The sequence below is a fragment of the Pongo pygmaeus genome, chromosome 7 (assembly GCF_028885625.2).
Source record: "Pongo pygmaeus isolate AG05252 chromosome 7, NHGRI_mPonPyg2-v2.0_pri, whole genome shotgun sequence".
Lineage (NCBI taxonomy): Eukaryota > Metazoa > Chordata > Mammalia > Primates > Hominidae > Pongo > Pongo pygmaeus.
Window position 1 is genome coordinate 87,857,431 of NC_072380.2, and position 19,817 is coordinate 87,877,247.

Consider the following 19,817-nt stretch of genomic DNA (forward strand, 5'->3'; position numbering starts at 1 on the left):
TATGTCAAATAGTGGAAATGCAGATTAAAATTTATGGCAATAAATATGATTAAATGTGAACACATTTAGTATAATTCATGAAAGTGTTTACTTTTTAATATGAATAGAAATAATATTAATGTTTTCCTGCAAAATTTTGCTTTATACATTCTTAATTTTATGGATTTCAGTATTGGAAATTTTAAGATGTTCTAAAAACCAAACAATAATTCAGAGTGCTTAAGTTGATTAATATATTTATTTTCACTATCATATTTCTTCTAGTTTGTTTTGTGTAGTGGCACAAATAAGTCCATTATGTGATTTGTATATATATGTTAAATATAGTGATTCTTTACAATATACAACCCATTAGGCTGATAGCACAAAAATGGAATTCTTTCACCACTGCCAACATGATCATTGTTAGCATCTGAAAGAGAAAAGAAGAGGAATTAAATGGGGTATACATGTGTTCAGTGTTCAGACGAAAGTGAAAATAAGCAATAAGGACCAAGCCCTTGCTAGAATACACAGCACCTTTGTACAAGCTAGAAAATGCTGCCTCTGTAGCAGCCAGATTGCAGTAAGACAACCCCTTCCGCTGTGCAGACACAGATTGTCACCAGGACAAGGCTTGCTAAGTTGAACATAAGCTCAAATTTGGTCCTTACTCCTCCCTGCCCCTTTGTAATGTGGCCTGATGCAAGCCACAGTTTGCACTAAGACTAGCAAATTGATTGTTACACTATTTAATGGCTGATGTTACTTTTTTCTTAGAATTCTCAGAAATTATGGCTGAAAATATGATTTGATGGTCTTTTGACTATGCTGTCTTGTGCTTAGACAATCCCTAAGAGAGAACAACAGCAATGATAGAGTGATCTTGGTTAAGAGATTGGCTATCAACGTGCCAGCCACTGTCCTAATAAGCTTGAGGGCACTACAAGGTGAGATCTTGCTCTGCATATTGACTCACTATGGTAGATGCTGTGATGCATGCCCCTAGCTCCTTCACATTTTTCCTTTCCTGCTGCAAATGCTACCTGGGACAGGCTTCAGTGCCAGCCCATGAAGCAGATTGTTTGTGCTAAAAAGAGGCTCTTGGCCCAAGGCCACATTTCCTTTCTGAGGAGATAGAGGTCTAATAAGTAACATGGGGGAAACTTAGCCCCTATCTAAGGCAACTCAAGTTTTATTTCTGCTCCAGAACTTCTCATACAACTAGTTGAGACCTCCACTGAGACTGCATCACAGCTCATATTCTCCCTCTCCCAGGGCTGCTTCCTTCCTTTCTTTCTAATTTTTTAATTTTTTAAATTTCAATAGCTTTAGGGCTATAAGTGGTTTTTGGTTACATGGATGAATTGTATAGTGGTGAAGTCTGGGCTTTCACTATACCCATCACTCAAATATAGCATATATTGCACCCAATAGGTAATTTTTTATCTCTCTCCCTCTCCTAACCTCCCCACTTCTGAGTCTCCAATACTTTTTCTGCATCTCTAATACTTTTTGAAGATCTACAAAGAAGCTAATTTATTTATATAATCCCACAGTAGTAAAAACAAGACATGTGGGCTATTACTGCTTCCACTTTCTTCCATGGCATCCGTCTTCCTAGAGCCAGATGGAGAGGGAGTCTAATAACAAGTCTTAGAGCAGGGCTCCAGGAAGCTACCATTAATTGCTTAGGGCTGGCATCGGGCCTGATGTGGTTTGGCTCTGTGTCCCCAACCAAATCTCATGTCGAATTGTAATCCCCAGGAGTCAAGGGAGAGGCCTGGTGGGAGGTGATTGGATCATGGGGGAGGATGTCCCTTCTTGCTGTTCTCATGATAGTGAGTGAGTTCTCATGAAATCTGATCGTTCATTATACCACTCTGTATGTCTTTGCATACCCATAGCTTAGCTCCCATTTATAAGTGAGAATGTGCGGTATTTAGTTTTTCATTCTTGAATTACTTCACTCAGGATAATGGCTTCCAGTCCCATCCAAGTTGCTGCAAAAGACATTATTTTGTTCCTTTTTATGGCTGAGTAGTATTCCATGGTGTGTGTGTGTGTGTGTGTGTGTGTGTGTGTATGTATGTATATATGTATACCACATTTTCTTTATCCATTCATCAGGTGATGGGCACTTAGGTTGATTCCAAATCTTTGCAATTGTAAGTCATGCTGCAATAAACATGCACATGCAGGTATCTTTTTGATATGATGACTTCTTTTTCTTTGGGTAGAAACCCAGGAGTGGGATTGCTGTTTGCTTTCTCTTTCACAGAGATGAACACTAGGGCATTTGCTGATAAACCTCTTGCACACTAATCTCCATCTTCAAGCCTGCATCTTGGGGAATCCAATCTGTACTCTGTACTAAAATAGGATGCAAATTGAGCTAGAGGCCAGATGGCCTTGTAACGTAAGATTCACTCCATTGTGTCCTACAGCCAACAGCTAGATCACAACATGGGCAAGATATTTTATAAATAAATTTTTAACTATAAGAATGACTTTAAGAGGTAAATAACTGAATGAAGAAAACCAAATCAAAACTTTTATGTGAGCATCCAACACTGCTGAATAAATGAGTATTCAATGAATGTTTGAGCTGAATAATGTACTGAATGGATACAGTAAGATAGGGTAATTTTGTCCATGTTTATTAAATATCATTTATGTGTCAGGCTCCAGGAAGGGACCCAAAGTTAAGACATGGCCTGTCTTCTCAAGAAGCTACTAAGACAGCAGCATTTCTAGTCTATCTGTAACCCACATTAATTTATGCTCTATTATTTATGGAGAAACAGATGTCAATTTGTGAAGCAAACAATTTTCTAAGCATAAAACATTTATTTTTTATGTGATATAAACCAAGTCATATTGGATAATATGGATTTTTTATGTGTAAAAAGAGATTGTATTTTAAAAAACTGAATTATATTGTACTTATTCCTTTATCAGGTCAAATGTATTTCAGGTAAATGCCAAATTTATTTATTAAAAAATGAGTTTCAGAAAAAGATATACCAGGAAGTATTGTTATAAGTTACTTTATGGGAACCATAAGAGATTAATACTTTTTTAAGATGTACAAAGAAGCTTATTTATTTATATAGTTCCACAGTAGTAAAAACAAGACATGTGGGCTACTACTGCTTCCACTTTCTTCCCTGGCATCCTCCTCCCTAGAGCCAGATGGAGAGGGAGTCTAATAACAAGTCTTAGAGCAGGGCTCCAGGAAGTTACCATTAATTGCTTAGGGCTGGCATTGGGCCTGATGTGGTTTGGCTCTGGGTCCCCAACCAAATCTCATGTCAAACTGTAATCCCCAGGAGTCAAGGGAGAGGCCCGGTGGGAGGTGATTGGATCGTGGGGGAGGATTTCCTTCCTTTCTGTTCTCATGATAGTGAGTGAGTTCTCATGAAATCTGATTATTTAAAAGTGTATGGCACCTCTCCCTTCTCTCTCTCTCACCTGCGTCGCCATGGGAAGATGTGCCTTGCTTCCCATTCGCCCTCTGCCACGATTGTAAGTTTCTTGAGGCCTCCCCAGCCATGCAGAACTGTGAGTCCTTAAACCTCTTTTCTTCATAAATTACCCAGTCTCAAATAGTTCTTTACAGCAGTGTGAAAACGGACTAATACAGGGTCCTATTTGCTATCCAAGCCTAGCCAAATCACCTTGTTTTATGGTAGAAAGCGCTAAGTTGAGATTTAGAAAAACGGATTTCTTGCTAAGAAAAATAAGATGTGACTGGTTATAATATTCTAATCTTCCAGTGTAGTTCCCTCTTTATACCACTTTTTGGGAAAATATATGTGCTCCTATGCTATAAACCATGGCATTTCCAATTTTTTTAATGAAAATTAAAGCTAGTTTATAGATTGGTTTTTATTGCACCATGCTCCTAGTTTATTCTTTGAGCCAAATTGTTTGGCACTAGAATAATTGTATTCCATATTGTGCTAATCAATCATATGAAATCTGCAACAAAATTCAAGGCAACATTTTTTTGAAGTTTTTGTAATAGTAAGTCAATTACCAAAAGCCAGTAGCCAATTTCAAGCTATCATCAAATGATTGCGTGAGGCATTATTAACATTTCTAATGACTCATATTCAAGAATCACTTAAAGAAAACTTAAACATCACCGTTTTCTGACTGAGAGTGTCTTTCTTGTTTTGATATAAAACATATATCTATTTTTTGGGGAAAACATAAGCATATGACCTGCAATTCACCTTGCCACATTTTGTAGTTGAATATTGTCTTATAGTAATGCTAATTATTAGTATCATTATATCAAGTTCATGTTCCCTTCATGGTGGCATGATACTTGGCAAAACAAACAAATCCCTGTTCACTCCACTCACTACAAGTGGAAATTTTAATAATCTATAAATTAAAGCAATAATATGTGATAAAATGTAAAAAAGGAAATCCAGAAGATGAACAGAAAGAAGACACAGAGCAGCAGTTATATCAATACCTTAAAACACAGACACTGCAAATAGTAATAGGATCTCATCATTGATGTTTGTAAGTTCCAGGCTTGGTTTTAAGTGTTTTATGAGTATTTCTTTATGCTTAACATGCTTATGATTGTTATTATTCATGGCTGGAAGACACGGTACTGAGGCACTGACAAGTGAAGTGACTTACCAATTAACCTAGTAACTGGGAGAGATGAGATCCAAATCCAGGTAGTCTAACTTCTAAGTTGGGGCTCTATGTCATTGTACCATAGCTGTCTCTTTATAGTTTCAAATAAATATTAATGATGAGTACTTAAAAATTATTTATTTACATAAGGCAATTCTACATTTTCTTTTAAAAAGTAACAATGGCATCTAAAACCAATCTACAAAGACAATAAGGTCACTGAATCACAGCACTGCTGCCCTTAGTACCTGAAACTGTGTCCTGTGTGTGACTGATACTGATAATAAGCTATGCCTGGAATCAAAAGCAGTGAATTTTGAGATATATTATTTAACTTAGCCTTCAAAAATGGAAAACTTCAATTCTAAAAATGAGATTATAGTTAAAAAATTGGAAGGGGTATTGGATTTAATATTTTGAAGGCAGCAGCTGCAGAGTTTTGTGATTAGACTCCAGAGCCATATTGAGTCCCTGCAATGACATGCAAAATCCTGCATGTGTGTGCAGATGGGCTTACTTGTGGGGAGTGAATTTGAAGAATTCATGACATTCTCAAAGAGTTCAGATTGTGATACAAAACTTTCACAATGACTTTCTTAGAACATTATTTCACTTTAGTCACAAACATGTACATGTATATATAATAGCCAAGTCTGCATATAAATATACACAAACACACATACAGATCTCTAATAAATGTTACTTTGCACATTTAGTAGGAGTCAACAGTGTTTTATGCTTTGAGTAGCTCTTTAACCTACCTTTCATCCAAAGTACTTTTATCACAAGGGAGAACAGGCTTACCTCAAAAGATTGTGTTAGTACACATCATTTTACAAGAAATATTTTATGTTTTTATTTGCTTTTTTTTTTTTTTGAGAAACAGGGTCTCACTCTGCTCTGCTCACTCTGTCACCAGGCTGGAATGCAGTGGCGTGATCTCGGCTAACTGCAACCTCCTCCTTCCGGGCTTAAGTGATTCTTGTGCCTCAGCCTCCAGTGTAGCTTGGATTACAGGTACACACCATCATGGCTGGCTAATTTTTTTGTAGTTTTAGTAGAGACAGGGTTTCACCATGTTGACTAGGCTGATCTCAAACTCCTGACCTCAAGTGATCTGCCCTCCTTGGCCTCTCAAAGTGATGGGATTATAGGCATGAACCAACTTGCCTGGTCTGTTTTTATTTACTTTAATTTAAAGACTTTGCTTTAAAAGGGGTTGGAAAATTGTGATCACCTGTTGATTATGTAAAAGTCTACTGAGGCAAAGGCTAAGAGGTATTTGTGTGTATGTGTGGTGTGGTTTATACTTACTGTATACGTAGGTAATAAGGACAAGCTTTGAAAAATTTGGATCTAAATGTCAAAAACCAAAAAGAACTCTATCTTGTGTGTTATTAATATGTTTCACTATCTAAAAGAATATTCCATCATGTAGTAGGAATGTCACATTACCATAATTTTCTTATATCGAATGCATGCATTTAGCAAGTACATTATGATAGTGTCTGCCCTGAAAGAAGAAAATCCGTTTTGTACTGAGCTTCATGATGCTGAGCTGTCTAATTTACTTTAAAAATAGATCAATATTTTAGAAGCAATTTTTGTGTTCTTTGTTTAGCATTTTAATACATTTAAATAAACTGGCCTTGTTTCCACAAAGTATAAGTAAAAGAGAGTTTGGTAATTATCTTATTAATAGGATCAATGTAGACACAATGTTAAGTGGACAAAGTTGTATTTCTTTGTTTTTCTACTTGTTAAATTGTGTAGTTTGACAAAATTGTCAGATAACTATCACATTTTCATTTTATTTTGTTCTGTAATACAATAACTATTGTATGACTTTTTCACATGCTTATACATTAAATATAATTTATTTTGCAGAAAATTCTATTTTCTTCAGATTTAAGTACCAGTTGCAAAAAGAGTATCTGTAAATCAAATAAAATAAAACCAGGAAGTTTCCACTGGCTTATTATAATATTTTAATTTGAATTTTAAAATGTAGAAATCTGTAAGGATATATATTTAAATTATAGGGGGAACCATGTAAAATTGCCAATATTTGACTATTTAGGGTCTTCAGATTTTCACCTGATTCAACCTAACATTTCAGGAGATAATGGTGCCATTGCTATCTCATGACATACTTATAAAAGTAAAGAATTTTTGGAAATCAATATAGTATTTATTTCAATTACATATTTTACAATGATGGCTACAATATTAGGTTATCTGCCTCACATAGAAAACCATATATTATACATTCAAATTTGATAAATTTTCATGTTTTCATTAGAAACTCCAAGTTCCATAGCTAGAATGCAATATACCACACTAACTTTGCAAAATCATGTATACTACAGTAAATCATCTGTTATCTTCCTAGGTAGGCATCTCTGTGCTAGCAGAGACCAGGAGCTTGTCAGAGTTTCTATTGTAAACTATTTGTTCAGAGGTTTGTTTGTTCAGCATGTGGCATCATGATCATCACAAAACACATATTGAGTATTGCCTTGCACTGATTGTGACACATCTTCTCATTTCTCTATATGTCCTCTCCCTTAGAGTTTCCAACTTGTCATCTTGTAGTTTCAAATAGCACCCTGTGCTGTCACTCCAAAACACATACCTATAGACCCTGCGTGTCTCCTAAACTCTGGACCTGCATTTCTAAATTTTTCACATATTACATTTCACACTGAATATCTATATTTACTTAAGACTCTATTCATGTTTTTCCTTCAAATGGCTCTGCAAAAGCAGCCCCAAAGACCACTATCATCCTCCCAACTCAAAAGCCTTAGGATCATTTTTGATTCTCATGTTTCTTCTTCTTTCGGGATGAATAAATTATAATTGATTATTACTTGAAAATAGCTCATTTTTCTCTTCCCACTGCTGCCCTGTTGGTCCTGGAAGTTATCACTGCACCCTAGAAACTCAATGCATGCAGTAGCCTCCCAGCTTGCCTCCCTGCTAGTTTTATGCTGTTCTTTATACCATCACTAGATTAATAATCGTAGTACTATCCATTTCTAAGATGTTCCATGGCTTTTAATTGCCTGTAAGATGAAGGTAAGATGGCTTGTTATTTAAGGTCCTGAGTAATTTGAACCTTGTATTCATTCCAGCCTTACTCCAGCTTTTTTCTTCAACAAGTGATTTTTTTTCAGTAAAGATGTGACTCACATGGTGGTCCCTCTGCTCATCTCTCTCATGACTTGCACTTGTAATATTACATGTACCAGAATATTCTTTTCCCTGCCTACCTACCATCTATGCTTATCTAAAAGATCAAAACAGTTATTCTCTAAATCATTGAAGAGATTACTTTGTAGAGCCTTTTGATAATTTCTAGTATTATCTTAACTACAAATGATAAATTTATTGTTATTTATTTTCATGTTTTCCTTCCTCAATTAGATTATTAACTTTTTTTTTTTTTTTTTTTTTTTTTTTTTTTGAGACAGAGTTTCTCTCCGTCACCCAGGCTGGAGTGCAATGGTGCAATCTCGGCTCACTGCAACCTCTGCCTCCCAGGTTCAAGCGATTCTTCTGCCTCAGCCTCCCAAGTAGCTGAGATTACAGGTACCCACCACCACGCTCAGCTAGTTTTTTGTATTTTTAGTAGAGAGGGGTTTTCGCCATGTTGGCCAGGCTGGTCTCAACTTCCTGATCTCAGGTAATCCACCCGCCGTGGCTTCCCAAAGTGCTGGGATTATAGGCATGAGCCACCCCACCTGGCCAGATTATGAGCTTCTTGAAGACAGATTATAACCTAATGTTTTTCACCTTTCCATTGCAACTCAGTGGTTAGCATAATTTCTAGTGCTTAATGTGTGTTCCAAAAACGTTTTTTAAATTTTACAGAGTATGAAATATTAAAAAACAATTGCTAATTCTTATTTGTGGAAAAAAAATATATCTGGAAATAGTAAGAACTCTATGCATGGAGCAGAGGGTAGATATGAACAAGGGCTCCATAATTCAGTGGGGTCAAGGGAAGGGAGATGCAGAGAGCAGAGCAGAGATCATGCATTAGGTGCCAATGGAGGTGAATGGCCAGGTGATGGGAGGGAGGTGATTTATGATAACAAGCATTAAAACAGCTTAAAAGAGAACCCATATGAAAGTTCCTGAAAGTATTGTTTTAACAATCATATTCTCAATTCATTTAAAGACTGTTCCTATATCAGTTATGGTATCTGATTTTCCAAACGTTTTTTCCCTCCAGGTTTTATTTTAGGTTCAGGGAGTGATGTGTGGGTTTGTTTCACGGGTAAACTGCATGTTGCTGCAGTTTGGTGTACAAATGACTTCATCACCCAAGCAGTGAGCATAGTACCTGATAAGTAGTTTTTTGGTCCTTACCCTCCTCCATCTCTGTACTCTCAATTTGGCTCTGTGTCTATTGTTCCCTTCTCAGGGTCCATGTGTACTCTTTGTTTAGTTCCCACTTGTAAGTGAGAAATGTAATGTTTGTTTTTCTGTTTTTGCATTAATTTGCTTAGGACAATGGCCTCCAGCTCCATCCATGTTGTTGCAAACGACATGATTTCATTCTTTTTTATAACTGCATAGTATTCCTGGGTGTATATGCACTTCATTTTCTTTATCCATTCCACCGTGGAAGGGCATTTAGGTTGATTCCATGTCTTTGCTATTATGAAAAGTGCTGTGATGAACATACACAAGCATATGTCTTTATGATAAAATGATTTATACTCCTTCAGGTATGTACCTAGTAATGGGATTGCTAGGTCAAATGGTAATTCTGTTTTAAGTTCTTTGAGAAATCTCCAAACTGCTTTCCACAGTGGCTGAACTAATTTACATTCCCACCAGGAGTGTATTGTTTCCTTTTCTCTGCAACATCACCAGCATCTACTATTTTCTGACTTTTTAGTAATAGCCATTCTGACTGGTATGAGATGATATCACATTGTGGTTTTGATTTGTATCTCTCTAGTAATTAGTATAATTAGTATAATTAGCATAATTCGTATGCTTGTTGGCCGCGTGTATGTCTTCTTTTGAGAAATGTCTTCTCCTGGCTTTTGCTCATTTTTTAATGGGGATATTTGTTTTTTTTCTTTTTGATTTAAGTTTCTTATAGATTCTGGATAATAAGACCTTTGTCAGCTGCATAGTTTGTGAATATTTTCTCTCATTCTATAGGTTGTCTGTTTACTCTGTTGAGCTTCTCTTGCTGTGCAGAAGAGTTTTAGTTCAATTAGGTCCCATTTGTCAATTTTTGTTTTTGTTGCAATTGTTTTTGTAGTCTTCATCATGAAATCTTTATCAAGGCCTATGTCCAGAATGGTATTTCCTAGATTTTCTCCTGGGGTTTTTATAGTTTTAGGTTTTATATTTAAGTGTTTAATCAATCTTAAATTGATTTTTGTATATCGTAAAAGGAAGGAGTCTAGTTTTAATGTTCCACATATGGCTAGCCAGTTATCCCACCACCGTTTACTCAGTAAGTCCTCTCTCCATTTCTTGTTATTGTTGATTCTGTCAAAGGTCAGATGATTATAGGTGCCTGGCTTTATTTCTGGGTTTGCTAACCTGTTCCATTGATCTGTGTGTCTGTTTCTGTACCAGTAGCTTGCTGTTTTGATTACTGTAGCCTTGTAGTATAGTTTGAAATCAGGTAGTGTGATATCTCCAGCTTTGTTCTTTTTGCTTAAGATTGCCTTGGTTATTTCAGTGTTTTTTGATTCCACATAAATATAGAATTTTTTTTCCACTTTTTTGCATTTATAAACACTATCAAGTCTGATATAATGCTTAATGTTTTCATAATTTGAACAAGACAAGTTGGGAACTATGATGCAGAGGGAAGCCAAAATCATGCAGAAAGCACTACTGGCGAAATGGACCTAATCACTGAGTCTTCATCAACCAGCAGTTAAATGCACACAGCCCATTTTATTTATTTTTTGTCAGATTTCTACAGAGTAGAGGGCATAACACCCTCAGGAGGCAGTCCTGAGCAAGGCATGAAAGAGGGATATCTAAGCTGAAATTTGGTCCCGGTACTAGTGATGGCAATAATGACTAAAATGTGGAAAATAGCATGAGAGTGGTGTTGACAAGAATGTTGGTGTTGTGTTTTAGCTCTAGATGATGTTAACTTGTCAAATGTTATATATATAAGGAATACAGGGTAGAATGCCAGTTTTTCAAGACTGGACTGAACAGTAGGGGGTAAGAACTGCTGCACTATGGGCACTGTTGGCTCAGACTTCATGAGAATAATAAATCTTGCAGCCCCAAATCATCTCAAAAATAATGTGTATTATAAATAAATTACTGGTGTGATGGCTCGCACCTGTAATCTCAGCAATTTGGGAGGCCAACGTGGGCAGATTGCTTGAGTCCAAGAGTCTGAGACCACCCAGGACAACATGGAAACATGCTATCTCTACAAAAAACACAAAAATTAGCCCTGCTTGGTGGCATGTGCCTGAGTCTCAGCTACTAGGGAGGCTGAGGTGGGAGAATCACTTGAGCCTGGGAAGGTTAAGGCCTCGGTAAGCAGAGATCGCATCTCTGCACTCTAGCCTGGGCAACAGAGCAAGACTCTGTCTCAAAATAAATAAACATATTAATTAATTAAAATGAATATACTATACAATTTCTGATGTGTGCTAGTCAATGCTGCTTCTAGACTAAAGTGTTACATACTCCAAGGTCATTATTTTGTTCAGTATAGTGCCCCTCTATTGAAGTTATGTAATATTATATCCCTGGCTGGGCCTCATTTATCCATACATGTAGGTATTGGTCCAGCAAAGATTTTGATTATCAGTTTACTATCTCATTTGATCAAGATCAAATTGCTCAGATGAATTTTGTTTGCTTTTTTAGGTTCCAGGAATTCAAACTTTTGAAAATTAAAATTTATGAAAATATTTATTATTAAAAATGTGTCAAGCCCTGCCATGGTGGCTCATGCCTGTAATCCCAACACTTTGGGGGGCTAAGGTGGATGGATCGTTTGAACCCAGGAGTTCAAGATCAGCTTGGGCAACATGGCGAAACCCTGTATCTACGAAAAAAAAATAAAAGAAAGAAAACAAAAAAATTAGCTGAGCCTGGTGGCATACACCTCTGGTCCCAGCTCCTTTGGGGGCTAAGCCAGGAGGATTGCTTGAGCCCAGGGGGTGTAGGTTGCAGTAAGTCAAAATTGTGCCACTGTGCTCCAGCCTGGGCAACAGAGCAAGACTTTGTCTCAGAAAAAAAATGTCAAAGAGCACATGTCTGTACTTTCCCAACTAAGCAAATTGAGACAAATAATAACATGAAATGAAACCAACAAACACAGGAAACGCAGTGCTTGTCAAAAGATCAATGATTTATTTAGAGTTTTATTATATTGGCAACTTAATAATCCCAGTTGATCATACATATAAATTTGATTTGTATATGTCAGATGGCAACTCTTTAAAATCATCATAATGAGGAAAAAGTTATGATGCTTTCTAGGAAATGCTATTTCTAATGAAAGAAAATATATTTACATCTGAGAGCTCATTTTTATGCTAGGCTAAGATAATCTAGACTGTTTGAAATATTTTCTCTCTCTTTTTTTTTTAAGTAATGAGACTTCCATGTGATCTTTCGGGTTTTCTAAAAGTTATGAAAAAAGTATCCTAGAAGCTGCAATAAACTGGACCATTATGTCAATAAGAGAACCTACAGAATAAAAAGCCTCTTGTGGCTTATATACCTATACATTCTGTGAGTTTGATAGCTTACAGAAAAAAATTCCAAGGAGGTAGAAAAAACAAACAAAGCATGTTTAAATGTGGATAACAGAACCAGAATTTTCTGTTAACATTTACTTGACACTGTTGAAAGATAATTTATTGACAAATGCAGACATCTTTCTCTTGCAACTATAAGTTAGTCTCTACCTGTAAGAGGTCCTCAAGTGACAAATAATGTCTTTTTTCATTGACGTGTCATATAAAAATAGCACAGGGTCTAGTTCAAACTGAATGTTGATGACATGGCTAGTGAATAGGTGAGTGAATGATATTACAAATGAAAACTGAAAGAGAAAATATGAATAATATAAACCGTGTAAACAATATGAGTATAGTATGTAAAACCTTTGCCCTGCATCTGGTACATAATACACACTCAGTAGGCATAACTTTTGCTGTCTTCTAAGAGTTACATCAGTGTGTTTATGAGTGTAAATGATGGAGTCATTGATGGCCTGTTGTCTGTCAAGTGGTGACAAAGTTGTGCTCCCTTCTACTAATTCCATCTATAGATCATTTTTCATCTTCCTCATTATTTTATTTGTTTTCAACACCAGATGTTCAGTATTTACTTTCATTTTTATATTCACCCCTCAAAGTTAAAATTAGGAAAATTTTAAAATTCTTTGCTCAACAATGCAACAATTTTGCATATATCTTTATGAAAGAAAACTGGATGTCAGAAAAGAAAGTGGATTGGCCTAATCTCCAAAACTACTAAGTGGCAGAGTCAGCATTTGCTACCATCTGCTCTATTGTATATTAGAACTCACATTCATCAAGAAGTGGTATTGGGCCAGGCACCGTGGCTCACACCTGTAATCCTAGCACTTTGGAAGACCGAGGTGGGTAGATTGCCTGAGCTCAGGAGTTCAAGACAAGTCTGGACAACATGGTGAAACCCTGTCTCTATTAAAAATACAAAAATTATCTGGGTGTAGTGGCATGTGCCTGTAATCCCAGCTACTCGGGGGCTGAGGCACGAGAATCACCGAGAATCACTTGAGCCCGGGAGGTGGAGGCTGCAGTGAGCTGAGATGGTGCTACTGCACTCCAGTCCAAGTGGCAGAGCTAGACTTAGTCTCAAACAAACAAGCAAAAAAACCCAGAAGTGGTATTGTGCTGGTGATTCTGTCTCCCCTTCTTGGACCTCTAAGTTCTGTCTTCACTCTTCCCTAGTGTGTGTTGTTCCCTGGGAGTATGACACCTTTTTTGCCTCACCAGTTTTTATTACCTCCTGGATTGTGGTTGTTTTCAGCTAACAGGAGGTACCAGCAAGAGATGAGAGCAGGAGAGGGTCTAGGGAGAGGCCGAGTACTTTTCCTCTGCCCCCTCCTGCCTGGGCTGCAGGTTCTGGTACTAACTGTCCCTCCATGACTGCAGGGCTGCAGGGCCTCCTAAGCAGCCCCTCCTCCATGCCTCCCATTCCCATGGGGCTCCAGTAACTCTTTCCTCCCTTTGCTTTTTCAGGTCTAGGCTGGCTTAACAGCTTTTCTTTGTTCTCCTACACTCAACCACATCTCTGTTAATAGGTCCTTCTTTAAAGTCTCTTTGATTGTCTGATTTGGATTCTCGTTTCTACCAGGACGCTGGTAATCCCAGTGCACCGAGACCATAAATGGACCAAGAAATGAACAATAGATAAAACAATCATTTTAAAAATAAGTAGTCATTTTGATTCAGGTTGAAAATTTATATTCCATTGTTTAAGTCTATTTTTCATTCATCTTTGTTAATTTTATTTTGTATTTTCCTAAATATAAATTAAACTGAAATGCACACTTCTATTTACTCTTTTAAGATGGAAGGAAGGGGTGTGTTTTTTAAAAATTATTTTCCATGGATTAAACAAAAAACATTCCTGGAATTATTATTTTTATTTCTTTTGAAATATTAAAGTACTTCTGGTACATAGTAGCTTTCGCCCTATTTATTTAAATGTCAGTGAGGTTGTTGAAAAGTCTTGGGGCAATGATAAGATATTTGAATTAAATATAGATTTGGAGTTCTGAATCTGCCGAGTTGTGTGCTGAAAACACAAATGGACCGATCTCAACAAACTGGAATGATGGTCATTTCATTGAGTTGGTTGCCACTTGTTTATTTTGTAGACAAATGATTTGACTTTTTTAAAACCCAAGTCTAAATAAGTGACTTTAATCTTATCAGGATTGGATGACTTAGTCAGTATTTGCTTCAAATGCAATAAAAAATTTTTGCCATTGCTACTTGCTTTTCTTCTGGATTTTGTAGCACAACGAACCAAGCTGTATTCTAAGTGTATTTTTAGTGCTGTCTTTGCCAAGTCCCAGACAAATGTTGTGAGTCCATACAACTACTTCCAGTCTTTAAAGTTGCCCATCAAAACTTTATGGTTTACCTGGACTGTGTGTTTAAAGACTCTGGTCTTGTATACCTCAAGGACACATTGAGTTTTGTCACATCTAAACAGCTATACATTTTTGGCAGAATAATCTAGCCCATGTGTGTCAACACTCTCAAATTTAAAGCACTTTTTTTCTTATAGCTCTTCTTTGTCAATCATTGATACCTCACAAAGCCATACTTTTATCTAGCAGTTCAGAAAATTTAAATAGGTAAATAGTTAAAAAAAAAAAAGAGATATAGTCTTGTCTATGATTCATTTATTTTACAATAGGAAGTTAAGTATGCCACAAAAAACTATGACACAAGGCATGAATTTAGATAGGAAAGTACAAATAAAGTTACTTGAGAATTCAGGAGAAATGGATTATTATTACTTTTTGAAACTAATAAAGTTGCTTAATTTGTAAGGGTATTATACAAAGTCTTTAGCTAGACGAAAAGTTCTTTGAGGGTGGTAGAAGCCAGTTAGGTGTTTGTATCTCTTCAGATACAAAGCATGACTTCCTTAGTTATATGAGTTTAATAACTTCTATTGATCATTGAAATGACAGTGATATTCTGGTGTGAGATACTTCAAAATGGCCTGAAACTTCAAGATCAAATATTCTCGGAAGAAACAATGTTTAGGGAAAGGATCATTTAAAAAACATGAACATAGAAGGTGGAACTTTGCCTTTCCACACCCCAGGCACCTAAACAATAGATAATCCTAGTATATGAAGACCATGAGGATCTCTTAATTTCCCTAACAATTGATATTTTCTGTCACGAATTCTTAAGACCTAGGACAATAGGCAGTAACTGATCTTAACATAGCCACTGAACCTCCTGTATGTGCCATAGTGAAATTCTAAGAATCCTGAGTATCCACCTCATTTATCTTCAATGACTTTTTGCCTTACTGCACTGTTGCTACGTATCTGATGACCAAACTCTACTTTGCCTTTACCTGAAACCACTGTGCCTCTGAAATCAGTTTCCCCACATCCCACTGTCTGACCTTCTAGCTCATACTTCTGCTACATTGGTTTTCAGCTCCTTTTGGAGAGTTCTAATCCATTGATTGCTGAAATAGCTAAGATATATTGAATGTTTTGTAAGTACTAGGCCCTGTAGATAGCATTAGTTCATGGTTTCTCCTTCACACTAAGCAGGAAAATCCTCAGTTCTGTCTCAATCCAAGTATTTGTCCTTTCCACATCGGCACTCAGCCTGTTTAGCACTTTTGGGGGATTAAAACAAGAGCAAGTTGTTGTCACTTGTATTCATATGGAACCCTGCTGGGAAAATCCAGCTCTTACTCTCATTCATCCATTTCTCTTTTTTTAAATGGCAATTATTTCAAATATTTTCTTTTTTAAAACTAACCATTCTTCTTTCAATTCTGAGGAAAGATTGAATTCCCTTCAATTCTTCAGGTAAAATGGAGGTGCTCCAACAGATCCTTCCTCAGCTTGTCAAAATAAAGTCTACAAAAATGCTGGCCAATGCACCACCCTTTCTTTCTTCCTTCCTGCTATAATGGGAAGTGAATTAATTCTCCCATCCAAAGACAGTCCTCCAACCACACACTAGTGCCCACAGGACTTTCATCATCCATCCATCGTGTCTTCGCTTCCATGTATTTGATCCCTTCTCATTTTACACACATTCCAGAGTGCTACAACCTTCCTCACAGGCTCTCCACATATAATCTAAATGGTCCTTTCAGATCTTTTCTCATCCACCCAAACTCTTTGCAGTCAGTTGTCTGCTTCCTACCCCTCCTTCAAAGTCATATTTCTCAATTAGTTTCATACTTTTGAAGTCTCCTATGACTTTGGCTTTTTACCTTAAACACTACCACCTTCTTTACAATCACCACTGACCTAGCTGTCTCTTAATTCAAGAGATAGCAATTACTGTCTTACCTCTAAAGCACATTTTTATAATATAGTAATTACCCAAGTAATAAATGTGAAAAGTAACACGGTTTTCCACACTAATATCCTGCAAGCTGACTTCCAAGAAAGGAATATTACCTTTTACAAAACTTTATGAAAGCTAGTTACATCTCAGTACTTAAGGCAATCAAACATCATCAACCTTGAGGGTTGAATCACAGCTTCTTCATCATGCCAGGAAAGGAGCTGTTGCTTCTCTGAGTAAGATTACTGATAGGCAAATAGTGCAATTAGCTATTCACATCATTTAGCTGCAGCAGCAAGACTTCGACCCTAGCCCCTTCATCATCATAAGGAGGAGCTGGGGGTACCCCAAACTGCAATCGATTAGCAACTATGGAATGAACTAGAATGAAAGTTCTGCTAGGTCATATTTCTATTTTTTTCCCCAGTTTCTAAGTGACCAGGTGAAGATGGAGATTTTCCTAACCTTACAACTAAAATGTCACACAGTCCAAGCATCAGGGTGCCTCACCTCGAGTCTGACGTATAGCCTCAATGGAGCTCCATGTGCTGCCCAAGAAGAAATTGCCATTTTATCCATGGAAGGCAGCTATAGCAGGCAGGGAATATGCATTTTTTCATTATTTGCCCATGTTTGCAGCACAATTTGTAGCCATTATCTTTTTTAAAATTCAAACAAAATGAAATTTATAAAGCAAAGAGATAAAGTTGTTTTTCTCTCTTCCTCCCCAATCCTCTCATTGCCCCAGGAATAACCACTATTAACTTATTAACAACTGAGTATATATACAGTCAGACTTTTTCTATGGAAGTAGCATATATAAATGTAATATAATAAATATATAGAGACAGGGAAATAGATGTTGAAAGGGAAATACGTAACAGTATTTTTAAAAGGCAAATGTAAGTCATTTACATTTTAGTTCTGCAACTTGCCCTTTTCACTAGATAATATGATTTGGGGGTTTTCCCCTGCCATTATTCATAGCTCTGCCTCATGCATTATAACAGAAACTTATTATTCTGTAATATAGGCAAACCATAACTTGATAAACTATTTCCATATTGATGGACATTTACGTACACGCTAGTGTATTATTATTAGAAGTCATACTGCAATGGGCATTCTTATAAATCCTTGTTTATGAGCACTTACAATTATTTTTTAAGGTTTATGTATTAGAATGTAAGCTACATGAAGATAGACACCTTACATGTCTTATTAAGTGTATTCTCAGTACCTAAAACAGTTTCTAATAACAGTTGGTGTTCAATTAACAGCTGTTAAATGAAGGACTGACTACCTACGAGCTGATTTGTGCGTTTGAAATTTTGATACAAATAAGCCAATTGCCTTTCAAAAGGCTCTACCAGTTTACTTTCTACTATGAAAATATCTGTGTCCTCACACTCATGTCAACACTGACTGTTATAAATGTACTTATATATTTTAGTTTTTGCAAATCTAATGAATAAAAACAAAACAAATAGAAACCTGTTACCTAAATAACAATCATGCTAATTAATGAAGCCATTTACAGGATTTAAAATATTTATTATTATATTTTCAATAAAATTTGTTTTTTATTTTTGTTTGACTTTATTAAATTATAAAAGTATATTATAAATTTTATACAGTAATACTTTTTCTAATATATAACACAATTACTTGTCATAAACTTTGAATGCTACCTTTTACATTTAAATGAAAATTTAAAATATCACAAAATTTATCAATATTCTTCTTTATGTTTTCTGTTTTTTAATATGCTACTTAAGAAGACATCATGTACTCCTCAGATTGCATAAATATTTTTCCATTTCTCTTAACATTTATTAAATTCAAATACTTATTTTTTCTTCCAGATACAATTTTTTCTGAGAGTTAAGCTAAAGTCTTCAACTATGATTTAGTAAATATTAACTTCTCCAGTTTGCATTTGTAAAATTTCTTGTTTTACAATTTTGAAGGTGTGCCTTTTTTGACTCAGGAAATTTTTCTTCTCTCATGGTTGATTATTCTTCCCTATTTTTGAGGTTCTAAATTTCTGAACTCATTAGAGGATGGTCAACCTCCTGGACTGATGGTATATGTTCCTTTACATTCTAAAATATTTTTTATCTCTGTTTCTTTTTATTTTTCTACATTATGGGAATTTCTTTGACTTTATCTTGAAAATTATTAACTTGGTTCTTAGTCAGATAGCATTGTATTATTAAGCCAATATATTTGGGTTTTTTATTTTCATAATTTTGACAGTCTTATTTTTCTTTTTCAAAGCCTAAGTTTTGTCCTCTATTTGGTCCTTTTACATAGCAGTTCATCATTATTGTTTTATAAAAACCCATTTTCTTGAATTTCTCTGAGGACATGGATTAGAATTCATCTTTGTTCCCTGACTAATCTCTGTTTTTTTTCTGGAATCAAGTATTTTGTGTGTTTATTCAGTACCACTATTTTATAAGACATATTTTCCTCAATTGTCTATATATATGTGTGTGTGTGTCATTCTTATCTATGGGTGTTGTATGTAGTTAGCAAGATTTCAGCATGCCGAGATACTGAACAGAGAACCTAGCTAAACAGTACTCACAGAAACTATGAGATAATACATTCGTGTTGTGTTTAGCTACTCAATTTGTGGTAATTTGTTATGCAGACGTTAAAAACTAATACAATGGCTTTCGCCTTACTGTGCCTTACAAATATGTATGTATGCATGTATTTGGTAGAATCATAGTTTAAGGAAGCCTTGATACAGTCCTTGGCTCTCTAGTCCTTGTGGTATTGGAAAATATATAAAAAGAAGAGAGAATAGAGTCCAAGTAACAATAAACAATTATCCACAGATAATATCTGATTATTTCAAAGGAAATATTGTTTTTTAGAGAACAAATGTGTGGTTATATTCTACTGACTCAAAAGCATATAATAATCCAAAATCAGTATACTCTGTATATCTAGTTTTGTAGTTAAAATAATGTAATTTATAAGACAGCAATAGTGCTGAGTTCAGTGTTATCCAACCTGGTACAGGCCTTTTTATACTCCCTCCTCCAATGTGAAGATAATAACAGGTGTGTATATCCTTGTTGAATT

The 19,817-nt window shown here is 35.8% G+C and overlaps 1 long non-coding RNA gene across 2 annotated transcripts in view; it reads left to right on the forward strand.

The window, feature by feature from the left end:
• LOC129042931 (uncharacterized) overlaps nucleotides 1–19,817 on the forward strand; it is a 304,280-nt gene that overhangs the window by 15,936 nt on the left and 268,527 nt on the right. The window contains exon 2 of one of the 2 annotated variants that reach the window (XR_008504235.2): nucleotides 8,118–8,235. The exons of the other annotated variant lie outside the window; for it this stretch is intronic. This is a non-coding gene — a long non-coding RNA (uncharacterized LOC129042931). The remainder of the gene's footprint in view (nucleotides 1–8,117; nucleotides 8,236–19,817) is intronic. 2 annotated transcript variants of the gene reach the window in all.